At 39.5% G+C, this 21,116-nt stretch overlaps 1 protein-coding gene and 1 long non-coding RNA gene across 6 annotated transcripts in view; one reads left to right on the forward strand and one right to left on the reverse strand.

Moving 5' to 3' along the window:
• Nucleotides 1-1,803, forward strand: part of LOC138445258 (uncharacterized) — a 64,347-nt gene extending 62,544 nt beyond the window's left edge. Inside the window, exon 3 of the long non-coding RNA XR_011258772.1 lies at nt 1,163-1,803. This is a non-coding gene — a long non-coding RNA (uncharacterized lncRNA). The remainder of the gene's footprint in view (nt 1-1,162) is intronic.
• Nucleotides 1-21,116, reverse strand: part of PKIB (cAMP-dependent protein kinase inhibitor beta) — a 123,874-nt gene that overhangs the window by 11,161 nt on the left and 91,597 nt on the right. Inside the window, exon 1 of one of the 5 annotated variants that reach the window (XM_069599125.1) lies at nt 19,176-19,219. The exons of the other annotated variants lie outside the window; for them this stretch is intronic. The gene's annotated coding sequence lies outside the window, so the exon portion shown is untranslated. Of the gene's footprint in view, nt 1-19,175; nt 19,220-21,116 lie in introns of those variants that run through there. 5 annotated transcript variants of the gene reach the window in all.

Raw genomic sequence — 21,116 nt, forward strand, 5'->3', positions numbered from 1 at the left:
CTTTAGCATCATTCCTTCCAAAGAAATCCCAGGGTTGATCTTCAGAATGGACTGGTTGGATTCTCCTTGCAGTCCAAGGGACTCTCAAGAGTCTTCTCCAACACCACAGTTCAAATGCATCAATTCTTCAGTGCTCAGCCTTCTTCACAGTCCAACTCTCACATCCATACATGACCACTGGAAAAACCATAGCCTTGACTAGACGGACCTTAGTCGGCAAAGCAATGTCTCTGTTTTTGAATATGCTATCTAGGTTGGTCATAACTTTTCTTCCAAGGAGTAACCATCTTTTAATTTCATGGCTGCAATCACCATCTGCAGTGATTTTGGAGCCCAAAAAAACAAAGTCTGACCCTGCCTCCACTGTTTCTCCATCTATTTCCCATGGAGTGATGGGACTGGATGCCATGATCTTCGTTTGCTGAATGTTGAGCTTTAAGCCAACTTTTTCACTCTCCTCTTTTACTTTCATCAAGAGGCTTTTGAGTTCCTCTTCCCTTTCTGCCATAAGGGTGGTGTTATCTGCATATTTGAGGTTATTGATATTTCTCCTGGCAATCTTGATTTCAGCTTGTGTTTCTTCCAGTCCAGCGTTTCTCATGATGTACTCTGCATAGAAGTTAAATAAGCAGGGTGACAATATACAGCCTTGACGTACTCCTTTTCCTATTTGGAACCAGTCTGTTGTTCCATGTCCAGTTCTAAATGTTGCTTCCTGGCCTGCATACAGACTTCTCAGGAGGCAGGTTACATATATATTTATACAGGGCTTTCCAGGTGGTGCTGTGGTAAAGAATCCACCTACCAATGCAGGAGATGCAGGTTTGATCCTTGGGTCAGGAAGATCCCCTGGAGGGGGAAATGGCAACCCACTACAGTGTAGAGGAGCCTGGCAACTACAGTCCAGAGTTGGACATGACTTAGCAACTGAGCATATATATATGTATACACATATATACAAAGTAGAGAGAATTGCTCTCTTCAATGCTTTGTGATGTTTAAGAAATATATAACCCACAGAAAGATGAGGAAACACTACTAAGAAAAACAAGAGATTAACTTCTAGGTTCTTTTAGTTTGCTGGGCTTAAAGCTAATTGTGTTTACGCTTGCTAACCAAGGCAGCTGACTCACTAGCAACTCTTCCGCTTTTTCTTCTACAGAATTAGCAGTGGAACCTGTATGAGTTCTGCTTTGTCAACTGTGGCTGTTCACAGGAGCTGAAACCATTTGGACGTTGGGAGGTTACACAGAAGTCCTTGCACAGCCCACCGCAAGATAATGCGATTTATAAACTCTTGGGACACAATTTCTTCTCCATTGAAAATACACAATTTCCCAGATGCCTTAACAGAAGACCATTACACAAGCACATATACACAGGTCAGGATCTTTGCAGTCTCCAAAATATGAAAACGCAACACCACACAGCTGAAGAAGACAAAGACAGCTAAGCTTACGAAAGGAACACTGGAAAAAAATATATATGTGTATTTATATATAAACCACTAGTCAGCTCCCAGTGAGCTCAAAATTGCCTGCTAAGGGTATGTTAGTATGTTATAAACATAGTGTAAACCAGTAGAAATTTTTACAGTCTCTTTCCCTTTCAACTGATATGGCCCATCTTCTTAGCTCACATTCATTCTTTTCTCAAGCTTCATTATTTGACGCCAAAGCCACAAGGAGGTGGATAGCTTTTTTTTCCCTAATCTCTGCATCCATATCAGTCACCTCATCTCTTACAGTGAAACCACCACTCATTCTGTATGTAGGACTTGAAATAAACTCCTCAACCACTAAATCAGTTCTCTGGAAGTATGAATCAGACTATCTGAAAAAAACACTTACACAAACAGAGGAAGAACATGTATTTTGGAAAGCCGGTGCTTTTCTGGCCAAAAGACAGAAAGAGGGAGACACACACACACACAGGTCTCAGCTAATAACCAAATCCCTCATGTCTCTTTTTTCTGCTTTCAATGTTTTAATATCTTATGCTAAATTTTTTTTTTTGGTTTGATTTTCTGTCTTGGGACATACTAATCTCTTCCAAACAAGGTAAAAGAACAATAACAATTGTCTCTTAATGTGGACCGATGAACACAATTATTCATCCCGTCAACATTTAGCAAGCTCTTACTATATCATAAGTGCCAGGCCCTGCACTAAGTTCACAGCATACAAAGAGGAACCCATAGTCTGGTAAGATCAAACACACTCTGACCTTTTCAGTTTACTTCTTGATCTTAAATCTTATTCTTTGGAAATTAAGTAAAAGAATCTGCCTCTAAAAAGTCCTTTAATATGTGCTGCTGTGCTGTGCTTAGTCGCTCAGTCATGTCTGACTCTTTGAAACCCCATGGGCTGTAGCCCTCCAGGCTCCTCTGTCCGTGGGATTCTCCAGGCAAGAATACTGGAGCGGTTGCCATGCCCGCCCCCAGGGGATCTTCCCAACCCAGGGATCGAACCCAGGTCTCTCTCATTGCAGGTGGATTCTTTACCAGCTAAGCTACCAGGGAAGCCCATACTTTAACATATCTCTTATTAAGCTAAATATCAAGACCATCTGAGCCTGAACAGAGCTTACATGGAATGTATACATGTATAAAAATTATTTTTTTAACTTAGAGACCTTTCTCTCTTTGTAATTCCTCCACATATGCCATTTCCATGCCTCCAGTACAAGGGAAAGTGAATTCTATCTTTTGTCTACTGACACACACATTTTCCCCCTTGTGCTTAGGTTCTTCCCAATGATAAGAACAGACTCTTCAATATATATTTGTAAGTGTGTGCTTAGCCGCTCAGTTGTGTCCAACTCTTTGTGACCCTATGGACTGTAGCCCACCAGGCTCCTCTGTCCGTGCGGACTGTCTAGGCAAGAATACTGGAGTCGGTTGCCATGCCCTTCTCCAGGAGATCTTCTCAACCCAGGGATCGAACCCAGGTCTCCCGCATTGCAGGCAGATTCTTTACCATCTGAGCTACCAGGAAAGATCATATTTGTAGGTACATAGAAGGTATTCTTATCACAGAAAATTTTTGACAGCTTTTAAGCCTATAGAATTCAAAATGCACAAACTCATTTTCCCATAATCTTGCAAATAAAGCAGTAAACAAAACTGAGTATCTTTCCTGCAGAATGACACTTGCTATACTAAGCTAGGGCCACTTAGGATAATAATATAGACTAATGTGGACACAGTTAGAAAAGAGTAACGGCACCAAACCATGGGAACTCCCTTGAGCGTGGGGGTCACAGTTAATAAGAGATTTGCCACGATCAGTAAGGAGGAATTCCCCTGCCTCACCTGGAGACCTGGAAAAGTTACATGGCAGGCAGCTCCCCTACGTGCATGGAGGAGGAGTGTTTGACTCCAAAAGAGAAAAGAGGACCAGACTTCACAGGGAAAACAGTCTCTGAGAAGGGCCCCAGAGAACGAGCAAGCAAGTTCCAGCAAGAGGCTGCCCTCAAACCATCCACTTCGCATCCGGACCCCTTCCAACCACACTTGGACACAAAATGTTCTTAGATTTCAAGGGGCACAAAGACTCTCCAAACTCACAGAAGCCCAATTTTGCACTAGTGAGAAAATCATACAATTTTGAGATACATATGGTTTGTCTACACCCTTCCTGTCTCAGAGTGAACACAGTGGCCTGAGAAGTCGGTTCCCCTTTTAATGAGATGGTGGTTTTTAAATGTCTAGTGACTTTTGATGACGTCAGTAGGAAGGAGAGAAAGGGAAGCTGACTCTGACCAATGTGGTCACAGTAGAGATGACTTGCTATCCCTCTGTCTGGTACATGGACTGCAACACAGATGCCCAATAAATTCACTAAATGTTGAATTAATAGCTGACACCTATACATTATGAGCAGGCAAACATAGTCAGTGAAGGTGTTTTTAATTATTAATACTATTAATAAAAGCTGAAAGTTCAATTATGAAATATTACAATGAAATTTGTTGCATTAACATTAAAATAGCTTTAGAGGTAGGCTGTGGACAATGGCAAATACAATGCCTTGCAGGTATAAGTAATGCTGTTTGTCAAATGCAGAGCAGTAGCTAATGCACAAACTCTTACCGAAGCACCCTTATCCAGGGCATCTGAGAGTTATACTCTCCAGATACCAACCCTCTAGAAAAGATCCATATACATTAAACTGTGAACAGTCTTGCAGGACCATTCAATCCTGTCTGAAACATCTGTAAGACATCTGTTCTATACCAAAAGGTCCTTGATATTTGTTCATATTTCGTCCTTTCCAAAACTTCCATAGAAACATTTACTTGGTCCATCCATACAAAAGGTCCATATTTGGTCATGTCCAAAACCATTTGGCATCCACCAAATATGCTCACAGGTGCTTCCCAGGTGGCAAAGTGGTAAAGAATCCTCCTGCTAATGCAGGAGACCTGGTGTCAATCCCTGGGTCAGGAAGATCCCCTGGAGGAGAAAATGGCAACTCACTCCACTATTCTTGCCTGGAGAATCCCATGGACAGAGAAGCCTGGTGGGCTACAGTCTATGGGGTCACAAAGAGTTGGACATGACTGAGCACACACAGAAATTTCAAAGACCTTTAGAGGTGGACCAAATGTCTCACGGAGTTTTGGACAGGACCAAATGTCTGCTAACCATGAACAGACTTGTCAACAAAGTCAGTTACATCCAATCCATCAGCTTTCCCTTGTACAAACATGAAATCCTCTAACACCTTGAAAGATCGAATTCTATAGTTTTAACTTACCCAGCTAATTCTCCTTTACCGTTTTCATTCTCAACAAGAGGAAAAATAAAGCCCTTTTATCTTCTGCATTTATTTTCTTTGCCTACGATTACTATCGAGAGTGAAACAGTGATGATGAAAAAGAGCCTTGCAATGACTCTTTCAATTTAAAGGTAGTTTAAAGTAATAACTTAAGCACGGACACTTTCAACTGCATACTTTTATTTCAGAAAACTTCATAACATATATGTATATGCTTATCTGTCTTCCAAAGGAAAAATGCATTGTGATACAGAAAAATAGAACGCTTTTTACAAAAATACATACATAGTAATGCGTATCATAGCTATCAAAGTAATTACTTTCAGAAGCTACATATTTATTCCACCTCCCAAAATATTTTTGTGACTTCATAAGTGCAACTCACTTTATATTCATAGAAAATGTAATGATAAAATAATATAGTATTTAAAATACATTATGTTTTCTATTTTAAACCATTAATATCACCTGCATGTCCCATCTGTTCATCCATTTCTTTCACTGCACTTCAGGGTCTTTTCAAGCCTCCTTAAGTAGTTTAGATCTGCATATATTCAGAAGAAAACTACTGCACAGGAAGGTTTCAAAGCGGAGTTGTGAGCAGTGACAGCATTACTGAATGGCATTAGGACATCCTTGGAATGAGTGCCCTTAAATTAGCTCTCATGATTGTTGAGAAGTCCATATGGTGCAATGAAATGTCTGTTCACCTGAAAGTGAACAACCCCGATGCTGAATCCTGCTCTGCCTTCCAACAGACTTGTGACTTCCAACAAGGCTTCCCAGTTAATTAAGTCTCCACATTCATCTGAAGTAGGATTAAAAGTATCTAGTCTGCCGCCTTGAACCAAACTAATGAATATAAATGATAAATGTGCCTAGTTAACAATTACCCAGATGAAATTTGTTTAGAAATCAGTCATATTAATTTATAGGCACTATAACAGATAATCATTATGAACATCAATTACCCTGTTAAACCATGGTGTGGATGTGGCTCTAGAGACAGTGTCTGAGGTTGTGAGCTATAAAGACAAAAAGGAATTGACTCAGATACTGCCAGAAACTTGGTGTTTAAAAAAAAGAAAGAGCATTAAAAAAAAAAAGTTATTTACAATCTCCCTTTCTCCATCTTATTGTACCACACACACACACACCTCAAAGTTGGCTACCTTTGTGCCACATCTATACCACATTAAGCCACCTGTCAGGGAAAGTCATATCTCCCTTATTCTGTTCATTAAGACAGTTTCTCCCAGAAGGTGAACTTTCCATACACTTGACTCAACAAGCCCTGTTTAAGTGTTTCCTTAACAGGTAATGTAGGATTGAAATTTTCAATTTCTTCATGATTTCTGAAAAAGAATTCTTCACCTGAGTAATAACATGATGACATAATATGGTAAGGAAAAAAGGATCACAGATCATATATGAGAGGGGTCTGCCTTCGCAGAGAGACTTGTCCTGACCACACCGTTCAGTGGCATCTCCTCCCTGGAGCTCCTAGGCTTCCCTGCCTTGCTCTCCTTTCCCTGTGTCCTCAGTAGCTTCCAACATTATTACCATTCATTAGGACTGTACTTGTTGTTTACTGTCTGTCTCCCTCTACTCGGACGGAAGCTCTACAAAGGCAGAGGTTTTTGTAGATTTTTTTCACTGATAAATACACTACAACTATGCCTGGCACTTAGTAGGTACTCCATAAAATGTGTTTATCAAGTGAAACAATTACCTTTCTACTTTTCTTTTTCAAAATGAATTCTTTTCTTTATGCATATGAAAATAATGTATGTTCATTATTGGGGGAAAATGACAATTTTGAAAAGCATCAAACAGAGGAAATACATCGCCTTATACCCCACTATGACAGCACTGTTAAAATTCTGGTGACTATCCTTCCAGAATTTTTTCATTGCCCACATACACAAGCATATGATGTACATATCTTATATGTATTTCAAAGTTAGATTATACTTATTTTGTATCATGTTGCTTCTATAGCTTAGAACTACAATCTTATCCAGGCCAAAATAATTCTAAATTTTTAACAAAAGTTTTGAAAAAAGAAAAATTCTTAGTAACCTAATTTTCAGAGTGTATACCAACTATGTAAAATATGCATAGCCAAAAGTCAAATACAATAGGAAAAGTAAGAATTAATAACTGAAATAATTCACAAACTTCCTAATGAAATTGAATAAATAATGTTAATATACAGGTAAGAGACTTTAAGTGCACAACTTTAAAAGTTCCAGTATGATTTTTTTCTTCTATTTCCTCAAGTCAAAGAAAAATTCTCTGGGACATCTCTTAATGTCTTTTTGAATGAATTTAATTTTCATCTTTCTTCGTCCTTCCAACTGAGAAAAGCAAGGAAATGATTGAACCTTTTCAAGTTCTGATTTGTTCTCTGAGTTCTCGTCAGTATTTTATTTTTCTTTACAGGAGAAGAAATCACCGTAGTTTCATCAAGACCAATATTCAGTCAAGATCACAGTGAGAAAAACTTTAAAATTCTTTTGAGAATTTTTCTCGGTCATATAGGCAAAAGAAATTCCCCATAAAATAGCAAGGAATCATACTATTGAAATATTTTTTTCATCAAATTATGTATATTTGCACCAACCTACAATTAATAGAAGGAAAATTATTTATATGAATGCATTTAGGTTTTACAAAGAACTTTTTAAAAATAAAAAATTTTGTTATTTTTATGTTATATAAGCTTAACAGAAAAAAAGTCCTCATGAAAAAAACTGTACTAAAATATATTCAACTGACATAACAAAAATGTCCAAAATTTATACATAAATGTATATATATATATATATATATACACACAAATTAATTTTAAAACATATGCACAGAAAAACATGGCAAGGGAAATATACCAAAATTTTAGCAGTAAGTTCTTTCCTAGTACTATTATTATAAATGTTTTACATTTTTTCTTTGAATTTTGTGTTTTCCAAATTTTCTGTAATGAAGATTTTCATAATATGAAAAATGGCATAAGCATATGTTGAGTACACACTCTTTCAAAGCCTTTTAATGAGAATAAGCTCATGCAGTTCTGTGCTGTGGGGAAGTCATCACTGTCTTCATCGTAAAGGAAAGGAAACTGAGCATCATGGAAGTAAAATGGTTTGGCTACAAGCAACCCAGCTAGCAAGTGACAGAGGCAAGACCAGAACTCATTTTATCTGACACCTCATCCCTTGCTCCTTCTATCACATCTCACCAAATATTTGTTGAACAAAGCTTCAGTCTTCATTCAACAAACTGTTAATATGTATCTGATATCTCCTAAACTCAGTGCAGAATTCTGGGTAAATAGTGCCAAATAAGACTAAAGACTGATAATCACAGTGGGGATACACAAAAGAAGCGTAATACAAGGTTCTCACTCTAGAAGAAAGAGTCTGTGACCTAATGTACAAATAAAAAACATGTATATTAAAAGAATGGGCTTCCCTGGTGGCTCAGTGGTAAAGAATCCACATGCCAATGCAGGAGGCAGGGGATCGATTCCTGGGTCAGGAAGATCCCCTGGAGAAGGGAATGGCAACCCACTCCAGTATTCTTGCCTGGGAAATCCCGTGGACAGAGGAACCTGGCAGGCTTCAGTCCATGAGTTCACAACAGAATCAGAACACAACTCAGAGCCTAAACAATAACAATATTAAAAGAAATATAAAAATAGAAGTCAATGTGTGATATATTTAAATAAGTGGTATACATGGAAAATACTATAACAAATGCAGAAATGTTATTGAATTTGTGGGGGTATTCAGAAAGACTTCACAGAAGCCGTAGAACACATACTGGGCCCTAATATTTGGGAGGATAGAAAGAAAATAAAAAGGTTTTACCAAGCCAAAGAAATATCTTTAGCTAAATCATGAAGGTGGGAGTGTAGAAGGCAAGTTACAAATAAAGGAAAAGGAAACACTGGCTATAATAGAGCATTATGCCACAAAGATTTGGGAAAACAAGTTGGACCATGGTCAAAACTAGAACCCAAGTTGCGATGAATTTCACTATGAAGGAGACTGCATTTATTCCTGTGAGCCCTAGGGAACCATGAAAACTTTCAAGTCACATAATAAAGATGTGTACAAGGTGCACTGTCTGAAAATTGAGACTGATGTGAAGGAGATTAGAAGGCTATTAAAAAGAAACATTTGTAAGGAAACCCACCATAATAGGAGGAATAAGTTTTTAAAAAGTGTTTCAAATGCAACAAACCAAGAATAGTTTCTTTTTTTTTTTTTTTTACTTTACAATACTGTATTGGTTTCTTAAAAGGAAGAAAAAAAAGACAGCACCATCTTTCCTGAAGATTCATTACAAGGTTTGAGAATTTGATACTTTCAGATATGAAAATTCATTACAGAGTATGAGTTATTAAAATAGTGTAATATTCTTCAAGGACAGACAAATAGAAAAATATACTAAAATAGATTCCAGAAATAGACACATATACATATGGTCCCTTGATTTGTGACAAAGGATTTAACTACTAATGTGGTGTCTGTTAACTACTGTAAGGATTTAAACTATTGCTGATGATCTTGGAGGATTCACAGAAAGATACCATCAATATCTAGGTTTCTGTCAATCATGGAAAACATGATTTTTAAAATAATATGTGACTATATACAAATACAGGAAAATTCTAGGATTAGTAAATAAATGGCTTCAAGTTATAGTGTCTTCCTGTGAATTTTGTCAAAGGAACATGGTATAACCTTTACTTGATTTCATTTACAGTTTGCTATATTTAATCTCTTTCTCTAAGCATATACACATACACACACAGAATTTCGTTCAACCACCTGAAAGCAAGCTGCTAACAACTCAACACTTTTATATCTAAATACTTTAGCACATATCTCTTAAGAATTACATTTCCTCTATATTGGTGGCTGAGACTGTAAGAATCTGCCTGCAATGCAGGAGACCCAGGTTCTGTCCCCAGGTTGAGAAGATCCCCTGAAGAAGAACATGGCAACCCACTCCAGTATTCTTGCCTGAAGAATTCCATGGACAGAGCAGCCTGGTGGGCTACAGTCTATGGGGTTTCAAAGAACTGGACACAACAGAGTGACTAACACTTTCACTTCACTTCACTTTATATATCTATCAGTTCAGTTCAGTTGCTCCAGTCATGTCCGACTCTGTGACCTCATGGACTGCGGCACGCCGGGCCTCCTGTCCATCGCCAACTCTCGGGGCTTGCTCAAACTCATGTCCATCGAGTCGGTGATGCCATCCAACCATCTCATCCTCTGTCGTCCCCTTCTCCTCGTGCCTTCAATCTTTCCTAGCATCAGGGTCCTTTCCAGTGAGTCAGTTCTTTGCATCAGGTGGCCAGAGTATTGGAGCTTCAGCTTCAGCATCAGTCCTTCCAATGAATATTCAAGACTGATTTACTTTAGGACGGACTGGTTGGATCTCCTTGCAGCCCAAGGGACTCTCAAGAGTCTTCTCCAACACCACAGTTCAAAAGCATCAATTAATACTATTATATTTCCACAATGTTCTTTTTTGCACACTGCAATTATGACATACATGTGTGCTAAGTCACTTCAGTTGTGTCCAACTGAATTAAGACATAAAGTCTCCCCTTTTTCCTGGATATAATCCAGCCTTTAGGAATTTCTGCATGGGGATAGTTACTGGTTTTTGCATATCTGAAAAAAATCTATTTCATTTTCATTCTTGCAAGGTAAGCCACTCTAGGTTGAAGCTGCCTTCTACAAGCACTTCACAATACTAGCCCACTTTATTTCATTTTTGCTGTTAAGAACTTTTCTGATTGTAATGATTAATTATGGTCAATTTGAAATCGGCTACAGGGTACTGAGGTATTTGCTTAATCATTATTCTGGGTGTGCCTATGAGGTATTTCTGGATGAGATTAACATTTGAATCAACAGAATGAGCAGAGCAGATTGCCTGCCCCAATGTAATCTAATCCACTGAAGGCCTTACTGGAACAAAAGGCTGAGTAAGACAGAATGTGCTCTTTGTGTCTGTATTCTGTTAAGGTATATATCCATGTCCCCCTACCTTCAGATTCAGACTCGACTGGAACTTACACCATCAACTCTCCTGCTTCTCAGGCCTTATACGCAGAGCAGAACAACACGATCAGCTCCTGGGTCTCCAGCCTGCTGACTGCAGGGGGTGGGATTTTTCAGTCTCGATAATAACATGAGTCTATTATAATAAATAGTCACAAATAACTTAAAGGGCTTCCCTCATAGATCAGTCAGTAGAGAATCTGCCTGCAATGCAGGAGTGAAAGTGAAAGTGAAGTCGCTCAGTCGTGTCCAACTCTTTGCGGCCCCATGGACTATACCCCACCAGGTTCCTCCGTCTATGGGATTCTCCAGGCAAGAATACTGGAGTGGGTTGCCATTTCCTTCTCCAGGGGAATTTTCCCGACCCAGGGATCGAACCCAGGTCTCCCACATTGCAGGCAGACGCTTTAACCTTTGAGCCACCAGGGAAGCCCGCAATGCAGGAGACCCATGTTCAGTTCCTGGGTTGGGAAGATTCCCCTGGAGAAGGAAATGGCAACCCACTCCAGTATTCTTGCCTGGAGAAGCCCATGGACAGAGGAGCCTGGCAGGCTGCAGTTCATAGGGTTGCAAGAGTCAAGACACGACTTTAGCAACTAAACCACCACCATTAAAATAAATAGATATATATTTACGTCTAATACATACATATATTAGGTCTTCATCTGTGCCTAATCTGTTGTATAAGCTATATATCATTTTAATTTCTAATTATTATATTTTTCATGTTAGACAATGTGTTTTTCAACTCTGCTTTGTTGTATTATAGTATCTTATTCCTTAGTCACAAATAATTTAAATATACTCACTTCTCTTCAAATATACTAAAGATTTTTTTTGATGCTATAAAAATAATTTCAATATCAGAATTCTTTATAGTCTCGTTGTTTATCGTTTATGTAGACTCTTTCTCATGGTGAATCTCCTTTCCTTGCATGTTTTACGATTTTGGGTTGTGATCTCACGTCTTTTTTTTTTTTTAAAGTGTTTTCTTTGAAATTACATAAGACCTGAGTTAAAGTATTTTTTTCTACACAGGCTCTGAATTTGCTGCCACTGGGTATCTGGGGCACTACCAAATTGGTTTGCTTTAAATTCTCAGCGTGGAATTTTTCACATTATACAGACTGCTGCTGCTATTGCTGCTGCTAAGTTGCTTCAGTCATGTCCAACTCTGTGCGACCCCATAGACAGCAGCCCATGAGGCTCCCCCGTCCCTGGGATTCTCCAGGCAAGAACACTGGAGTGGGTTGCCATTTCCTTCTCCAATGCATGAAAGTAAAAAGACTACAGAGCTGTAAACCTGAGTGAGGTTCCACTTTTGGTCAGAAATGATGCAGATATCCCTATTTCCCTTTGCCAACTGAGGCAAGGCCAAGACTGGCAGGTATTCTTCCTGCTTTCCTCTGAAGGTCAAGGGTTTCGATATTACTCTTTGAGCAGATTAAACCTTTATCTCAATCTGATTTCTCAGCTTGCGTGGGTCCAAAGTTCCTTTCCTTTTCCCCAGATCACAGCTCTTTAAAATAGAAGCTGTGAATCACTAGGAAACCCAGGGAAGCCTCTGGGTACAGGACTAACCTTCCTCTAGACCTGTGATTTCTCATTGTTCTGGGTTCATGAAGTATTCTCTTATTTGCCAATATAAACATTCACTTAAAAAGACTTTCAAAAATATTTTATCCTACATTTTAGGGTGCTGCATCCTAAGATTTTTTAAAAGGACATTAAGCCTTTGAAAGTGTCAGTAAAGGGAGTTCTAAGTTTCAATAATTTTTGATCCAAGTAATAGCAAGATTTTCATTTCATTCAGTCATAAAAAAATGTATAATAATACAATGGCATTCTTTAACAGAACTTACTTTAACTTACAGATCCCTACTCTTCCTTCATAGCATAAAACAGTCTTGTGATTCAAAGTAAAATCATTACTTCCACATTGAAATTTCTTCTCTCTGGTGTACATTTCCAACCAATTCACGATCATCCACAAGATTCATTTTTCCAGGAGATGTAAGGCCTAAAATTAAGCCTCAGTATTACAAGCTGACTTGATATCTACAAAAACTAGAAGGGCTTCAAATGGCTGAATCGTAAGTTTCCCTCCACACTCTGCTCCTGTGGATAATGTACCTTAGCTAAATAACCCTCTTTATCAGAGGCACCACACACAGTTCCTGCTTATCCCTGAGTGGTGGTTTGTGGTTTCCTATCAGCCTACAGAATTATTCAGACAAGTCAATCACAGCCTCTTGTGAGAACCAGAAGGCACCACACCCTCTCGTTACTATAAAGTCTGCCTCCCACAGTCCTTGGTTTTTCACTCTGCTGCTAAGTACAGTGCCCATAAGGCTCTGCGTAGCATACAGTGTCCTCCCTGGGCTGTGAACATATGTGACTAATCGTGTGTTGTTAAGTGTTGTGTGTTTAGCCATCCCCATATCCTTGAGACACTAATCTTTCCCTAATCAGTGACGTCAATAAGAGGCAATAAAAACCCTGCTTTCGACACAGAGAACAGACCTATGGACACAGGGGATGGGGGAGGAAGGAGAGGGTGGGATGTATGGAGAAAGTAATATGGGAACACATACATTACCATATGTAAAATACATAGCCAATGGGAATTTGCTGTATGACTCAGAGAACTCAAACCAAGGCTGTGTAACAACCTTGGGGTGGGATGGGGAGGGAGGTTTAAGAGGGAGGGGACATAGGTATATCTATGGCTGATTCATGTTGATGTTTGGCAGAAAACAACACAATATTGTAAGACAATTATCCTTCAATTAAAAAGAAATAAGTTGAATTGAAAAAAAAAAAATCTCTGCTGTCATGAACCACACAACATACCCAACCGAGGACACCTAGTCAGTTTTAATTAACTGTTCTCGGTCAACTTATCTGCTTCCATGAGACGATGCAGATGGCCTGAGATGGAACCAGCGGTTTCTGGCAGGTTTGAACTCTGTCCTGTGCTGGCACTTCGCTGTGTTTGTCAGTCGCTGCCGTCTTTTGGCCCCTATATGCTCTGTCTCCTAGATGAGAACTGTTAACTGACTATACCCAGCACAGACACGAATGAGCGACGGAACTGAACTGAACTGGGCTCAATGGTGCTGGCAGGTTTAGTCCATACTTGGCAGGTGGTCTCTGAGGCTCCCACCTGTAAAGGCGTGAAAACACAGCACCATAACCCGTTGGTTCTTCAGTCTTGTTTACCAAGGTCAGCCTAGGTCATTGAGTCTAGCCTGGTGACTGTCACCGGCTGCCTGAAGCTATACAGACACTGTAACTGCGCCTGTGAGACAGGCCCAGAGACAACCTTTTGTGAGGTTTGTGAAAAGAAAGGATAGATCACTTTCTAACACCGCACACAAAAATAAACTCAAAATGGATTAAAGATCTAAATGTAAGATCAGAAACTATAAAACTCCTAGAGGAGAACATAGGCAAAACACTCTCAGACATAAATCACAGCAGGATCCTCTATGATCCACCTCCCAGAATTCTGGAAATAAAAGCAAAAATAAACAAATGGGATCTAATTAAAATTAAAAGCTTCTGCACAACAAAGGAAAATATAAGCAAGGTGAAAAGACAGCCTTCTGAATGGGAGAAAATAATAGCAAATGAAGCAACTGACAAACAACTAATCTCAAAAATATACAAGCAACTTATGCAGCTCAGCTCCAGAAAAATAAACAACCCAATCAAAAAATGGGCCAAAGAACTAAATAGACATTTCTCCAAAGAAGACATACGGATGGCTAACAAACACATGAAAAGATGCTCAACATCACTCATTATTAGAGAAATGCAAATCAAAACCACAATGAGGTACCACTTCACACCAGTCAGAATGTCTGCGATCCAAAAATCTGCAAGCAATAAATGCTGGAGAGGGTGTGGAGAAAAGGGAACCCTCCTACACTCTTGGTGGGAATGCAAACTAGTACAGCCACTATGGAGAACAGTGTGGAGATTCCTTAAAAAAATTGCAAATAGAACTACCTTATGACCCAGCAATCCCACTTCTGGGCATACACACCGAGGAAACCAGAATGGAAAGAGACACATGTACCCCAATGTTCATCGCAGCACTGTTTATAATAGCCAGGATATGGAAACAACCTAGATGTCCATCAGCAGATGAATGGATAAGAAAGCTGTGGTACATATACACAATGGAGTATTACTCAGCCATTAAAAAGAATTCATTTGAATCAGTTCTGATGAGATGGATGAAACTGGAGCCGATTATACAGAGTGAAGTAAGCCAGAAAGAAAAACACCAATACAGTATACTAACACATATATATGGAATTTAGGAAGATGGCAATGACGACCCTGTATGCAAGACAGGAAAAAAGACACAGATGTGTATAATGGACTTTTGGACTCAGAGGGAGACGGAGAGGGAGGGGGTGGGATGATTTGGGAGAATGGCATTCTAACATGTATACTATCATGTAAGAATTGAATCGCCAGTCTATGTCTGACGCAGGATACAGCATGCTTGGGGCTGGTGCATGGGGATGACCCAGAGAGATGTTATGGGGAGGAAGGTGGGAGGAGGGTTCATGTTTGGGAACGCATGTAAGAATTAAAGATTTTAAAATTTTAAAAATAAAAAACTAAAAAAAAAAAAGAAAAGAAAGGAGCCCGACACAGAGTTGAGCATGGTATCCCAGTGATGCTGTTCATCAAAGGGTAGTGACTTTGCTGGTTTCCTGTGCGGTCACATCCCTTGCTGCAGTTGCTTGTGCTCTCCTGACCCCCAGGGTTATCGAGGTGTACATGGTGGCCTGTGGCCCAGGGGCTGGTGAAATTAAAAAAAAAGGGTGGGAGGGAGGAAGGAGCCCTTGGTACTCAACTGCTGTGCTGTGCTTAGTCGCTCACTTGTGTCTGACTCTTTGCGACTCCACAGACTACAACTTGCCAGGCTCCTCTCTCCATGGGGATCTCCAATACTGGAGTGGGTTGCCATGCCCTCCTCCAGGGGATCCTCCCAACCCAGAGATCGAACCCAAGTGTCCCGCATTGCAGGTGGATTCTTTACAGTCTGAGCCACCAGGGAAGCCCAAGAATACTGGAGTGGGTAGCCTATCCCTTCTCCAAGGGGCCTTCCCGACCCAGGATTTGATTTCAGGATTCGCACTGCAGACAGATTCATTACCAGCTGAGCTACCAGGGAAGCCCCACTCAACTGCTGTCCTGAAGTAAAACCCACAGCCAGTGCACCTAGGCTTTGCTTAGTACTGCTGCTTTCCAGAACACCAGAGAGCGGAGCTGGCAGTCAGGGGCCTTATGGCCTCCATCCGAGTCATGGACAAAATGACTCTACTTGATGTGGACCCTTACCCAAGGGATACTGACATTCCCTGGAGGAAGAGGTGCCCACTGATGAGGAAGGCCATTCGGCTCCTGTTTCCCCATAACCACCCAGAAGGTCTGTACCACCGGTGAATGTGCAGACACAAACTGAAAACTGCAACTTTACATGGCTAGAAAATAAAAATATTTCCAGGAAATTGGTACAGAGGAAAAGAGAAAAGAAAAACAAGACAGGAAGCCCACGTGCTAGGAAAGGGACCATAGCAGAGGATGATTTTGCTCCATCATGCTTGGGCTGAAGGCCCAGCACTCTTTCCCTGTAGCACTCTGCTGCCTATGTCTATTGCAACAAAGCTCCTGACTCTCGGGATTATAGGGAAACCCTGTGGTATCAGGAAAAGGTTAATTCAAACCCAGTCTAAGCCCAGGGTCTTAAAACCATATAAATCAACCATTTCAACTCTGATATTACTAATTTGAAGGTCTCTGGAGGAAGTAACTTACAAATGTAATCAAGGTGGAGAGGATCATCCCTCACCCCCAAGTATATCCAGTGAGCAAAAACAATATAAAGATAAACAAAATAAGGAAAGAAAGAAACCTTGATACAAAAACAACCTAAAACAAAAGTCCACAATTTGACCCAGCTGAAAATTCAAAATGTACTGATTGAATTTACATAGTGAATGATGAGAGTTCATTCATCATTCAAAGGCTCCTGTGCCTTTCCAAATGGGCTTAAATTAACTCTAATATCTGCTGAAATTCACCAAGTAACAAACCTTTATGGCTTTAACCAATACTAGGGCTAAAATTACAATTATACCTGAGAATCCCATTAATTTAAACATCATATCTCCCATAAGGGGGTATTTAGGAGAGTCACTGAACGTGAAAGAGAGGACAAATAGGTATGCCTCACCTTAAACTTCAGAACTTTTTGTCTTGCTTAAATTCCCCATGGTTATAGCACTCATTGCTCTAAAATATCTCATGGGCACGGACATGGACACTCTGACCCAATGAAAAATAAATGAAAATCAAATTAAGGCTTTGACACTTATAAATTGGCTTGACAAAATAAGAACCCATGACTTCCCCCACCCCTTCCCCCAGTTAAAATAGTTAACATGACTCAAGGTAATTTAAAACAAGGTCTACAGGGATTAAAATTTGTTATATAAGAAGAACTGAGTGAAGGGTTGTTATCCCCACTGCTTCCCCATTTAACAGTCCTATCTGGCCTGTTCTTAAATGTTGAACAGAAAAATGGTACCCCAAAGTGGATTGCAGCACCAGTAAAACCATGGTCCCATCCCAATAAGGCCTCCATACCTAATAACTTGACTATTTAAATTGCTGACTTGTCCAATCAGCAACTGGTAAATATTTTTGCTCCTATAAATTTGGCTAAGAGAATATGTTCTGTACAATGCCTAGTTCAACAGCCTCTCAGCCATGGTTTGCCTTGACCACTGAAGGAACACAAGCCACCATATATACCCATGCAATACTTCAGCATCCTTACACTGCACCGAGTCTCTACAGGCAAGATCTTAGCTACTCACCTTTCTCCAGCTATGACATAATATCAGTGGCATCCTCCAAGGAGATTTGTTTGAGATACTCACCAAGGACATACAAATGCTCACAAAAAGGGGATGAACCATTGTCCCACACACAGTGTAAGGCACTGCCACTGCCATTAAATTCCTGGAAATTATTAGGTACACGGAAGGTTCCCAACCAGACCTCAAGTAGAGCTGCCTTCTCGTGGTCCCAACCTCAGGATATTTAGGGTCCATGCCTATTTAAACCGCATTGTGTCCATCCTGAGGTTATTTCAGTCACTCCTACACCTCTCTACTACTAAGTCGCTTCAGTCGTGTCCGACTCTGTGCGACCCCATAGATGGCAGCCCACCAGGCTCCCCCGTCCCTGGGGTTCTCCAGGCAAGAACACTGGAGTGAGCTGCTATTTCCTTCTCCAAAGCATGCAAGTGAAAACTGAAAGGGAAGTTGCTCAGTCGTGTCCAACTCTTAGCGACCCCATGGACTGCAGCCCACCAGGCTCCTCCGTCCATGGGATTTTCCAGGCAAGAGTCCTGGAGTGGGTCACTAGTGCCTTCTCCATACACCTCTCTAGGGCCTGGGAACTCCATGAAGCTGCGCTCAGCCCCATCTGCTGAAGCTCACCATTGCTTCTCTGTCTCTCTAAGGTTATAGAAGGTAAGAAACCTTGTTAAGATGCTCAGTTTCCCTGGGAATCAAGACCTAGCTCTTTCTACACTTGGATTTCCTAACCCCATTCAAATTTCTACTGCTTCAACCACCTCTGGCTCAACTCAGGGCATCCTGGGCACCACCCCGAAGAATCAGACAATGCTGAGAGCCTCCTCGCATCTTGAACTCTTCTCCTAGCATACAGTCAATGATTCAATTCCCTCCCAGAAACAGGAACTCTTATGTCATTCAATACTCTCTCCCATTCTAAGGTCTGTTCTCACTTCTCTGGTCTCACACAACTCAAAAAAGATTCTTCTCCCCAAAAGTCAAATTATTTGCAAATAACAATTTGTTTTCATTTTTAAAAGCTAATAAGAAAGTTAGTGAACTTTTAATCTAGATAATACCACTCCTCAGGGAGCAGTGTCTATAGAAGGCATAAAAAGAAGTGTAAATAAGTAAAAAAAAAATACTAGTTGATAATTAACATAATTATCATCTATATGCATTTAAAAGAGCTACTCTTAATAGAGACTTGACTTAACAAGGTAGAAAACTGCCGCATATACATTATTTTATTTAATCCTTATAAACAAACGTCAGAGATACAGAGGTGGGGATTATCTCAATGACGTAACTGAAATTCTGTCTTCCAAATATTAGGAACATTCTTTAAATCAGGATTTAAAGCCCCGTTATGTGTGATTCCAAAACATGGGCTTTTAATTATTTCATTACATTACCTCCTTTTTAGAATCCTAGGCACTTATAAGGTGAGAAGAGATTACAATAGAATAGTAGGGCTTCCCAGGTGGCGCACGTGGTCGTGAATCCACCTGGCAATGCAGGAGACACAGATGTGGGTTTGATCGCTGGGTTGGCAAGATTCCCTGGAGAAGGAAAGGGCAACCCACTCTAGTATTCTTACCTGGGAAATCCCACGGACATTGAGAACACATGACAATAGAATAAAAGTAATTAGAGTAGTGAAGCTAGGAACCTAGAAGTCACATAAAACTCACCTACTATGCCACTTACCATATACGTATTTTCTCTCAGAACAACATATTTTCCATAATGTTAAACCAAACTCAAAACAGTATTCAAGCAATTCATCTGATAAAAAAACTTTAATTCAATTTTGAATCTTAAAAATGAAGATCATATGATTGAAATAATATGGATAAGTCTGAATAAAAATTGTTCTTCGTACTTATTAACTATTATATAATATACTTATTCAGTATAATTATATAATTTGTGAACACACACATTCAGATGTCTTTAAATCTTTTTACAGAATAAAATGGAAGCAAATTCCTATGGCACGTGGTATGATTTTATCTTTAATTACTGTTATTTTTAGTTGTGCCACAACAATTAGCAGAATTCACTGAAAATAGAAGTATAAATGTTTCTTTAAATAGTCCAAGATTTTTTTGGTTTGATATTAGACTTTATTAATTTTTTGCTGTACTTTTTCTTTGTCTTTGTTTTGGTTAAAATACAAAAATAAGTTTGTACTACGCAAAGACATTTTCTGATTACCAAGTAGAGAACATCCCAAAGAATACAGCCAAAAAAACCGATTATTAGATTCCCGAGGAGTAACTGACAGTTGACTGCACTGTATTCACCAGATCTTTTAGTCATTATTATACAGCAAGACAGATAAAAAAAAGCATTTTACTATAGAATTCTGAACTCTCCCTTTGAAAGCTATAATTATGATTTGGTGACTTTCTCCAAGCTGTCCTAGCTATACACACGTTGGCCCGAATGTCCTTTTATTCAATAACACTAAATGATCAAGCATTTGTGTTATCCATCTGATCTAACAGTGACCTCTTTTGAATTTTTTTTATGAGCTTTAGCTACTGCTTTTTAAAGCTTTGCCAACATAATCATATTACATCCTGACACCAGGCAGTGTAAATTAATTCCTCTTCTTTGTTATGAGCCACTCCACAAAGAAGAACTAGATTTTTCACCTTAACACTTGATTAAATTGTGGGAAAAGAAGACCGAAAAAAAAAAAAAAAAGAAATGAGGTCTCTGGGAAAACTGTATCTCACCTACACCAGTCTGGAGACTAACACAGTGAATTTAAAACAAATTAGCTCTTCTTAAGATTTTTTAAAAAAATTCTAATGAGGGAAAGCAGGAGAAATAGAGAGGAAAGACGGTGGGTAAAAAGTCTATTTACCTAGAATTAATCTTATGCCAGATGAACTAGAGCAGTATTTCCCAACTGCTCAGAAGACTCACATGGGAAGTTTGTTAACAATACAGACCTCCCAGCAGCCTCCCTTAGAGCCTCAGATCCTGGGTGTTTGACACCATATGTATTGCAAATACCCTAGGAGATTCTTACTATTATACAAGCCTGAGAACAACTGAACTGGAGTAAAACTTAGGTCAGGGTCGCCTCCATCTTTCTTTAATAATACACAGAAAAAAAATCCATAAATGATGTTGCTTCAAGGTCTAACAGTATGTGTCACCCAAACGAACAGACTGTTTACTGGTGGTTTTAGCAAAGTACACCAACACATACACATAGCCTTGGAGATCTACTTATCCAATTGCAGACCCTGTTAAAATCACCTTGTAGTATATTAAAAATTAAATTATAAAACTAACTTTGTCCAGACCTGCTCTATCAGGTGATGGCCCTGGCTATA

Source organism: Ovis canadensis, chromosome 8 (assembly GCF_042477335.2).
Source record: "Ovis canadensis isolate MfBH-ARS-UI-01 breed Bighorn chromosome 8, ARS-UI_OviCan_v2, whole genome shotgun sequence".
In the NCBI taxonomy this organism is placed as follows: Eukaryota; Metazoa; Chordata; class Mammalia; order Artiodactyla; family Bovidae; genus Ovis; species Ovis canadensis.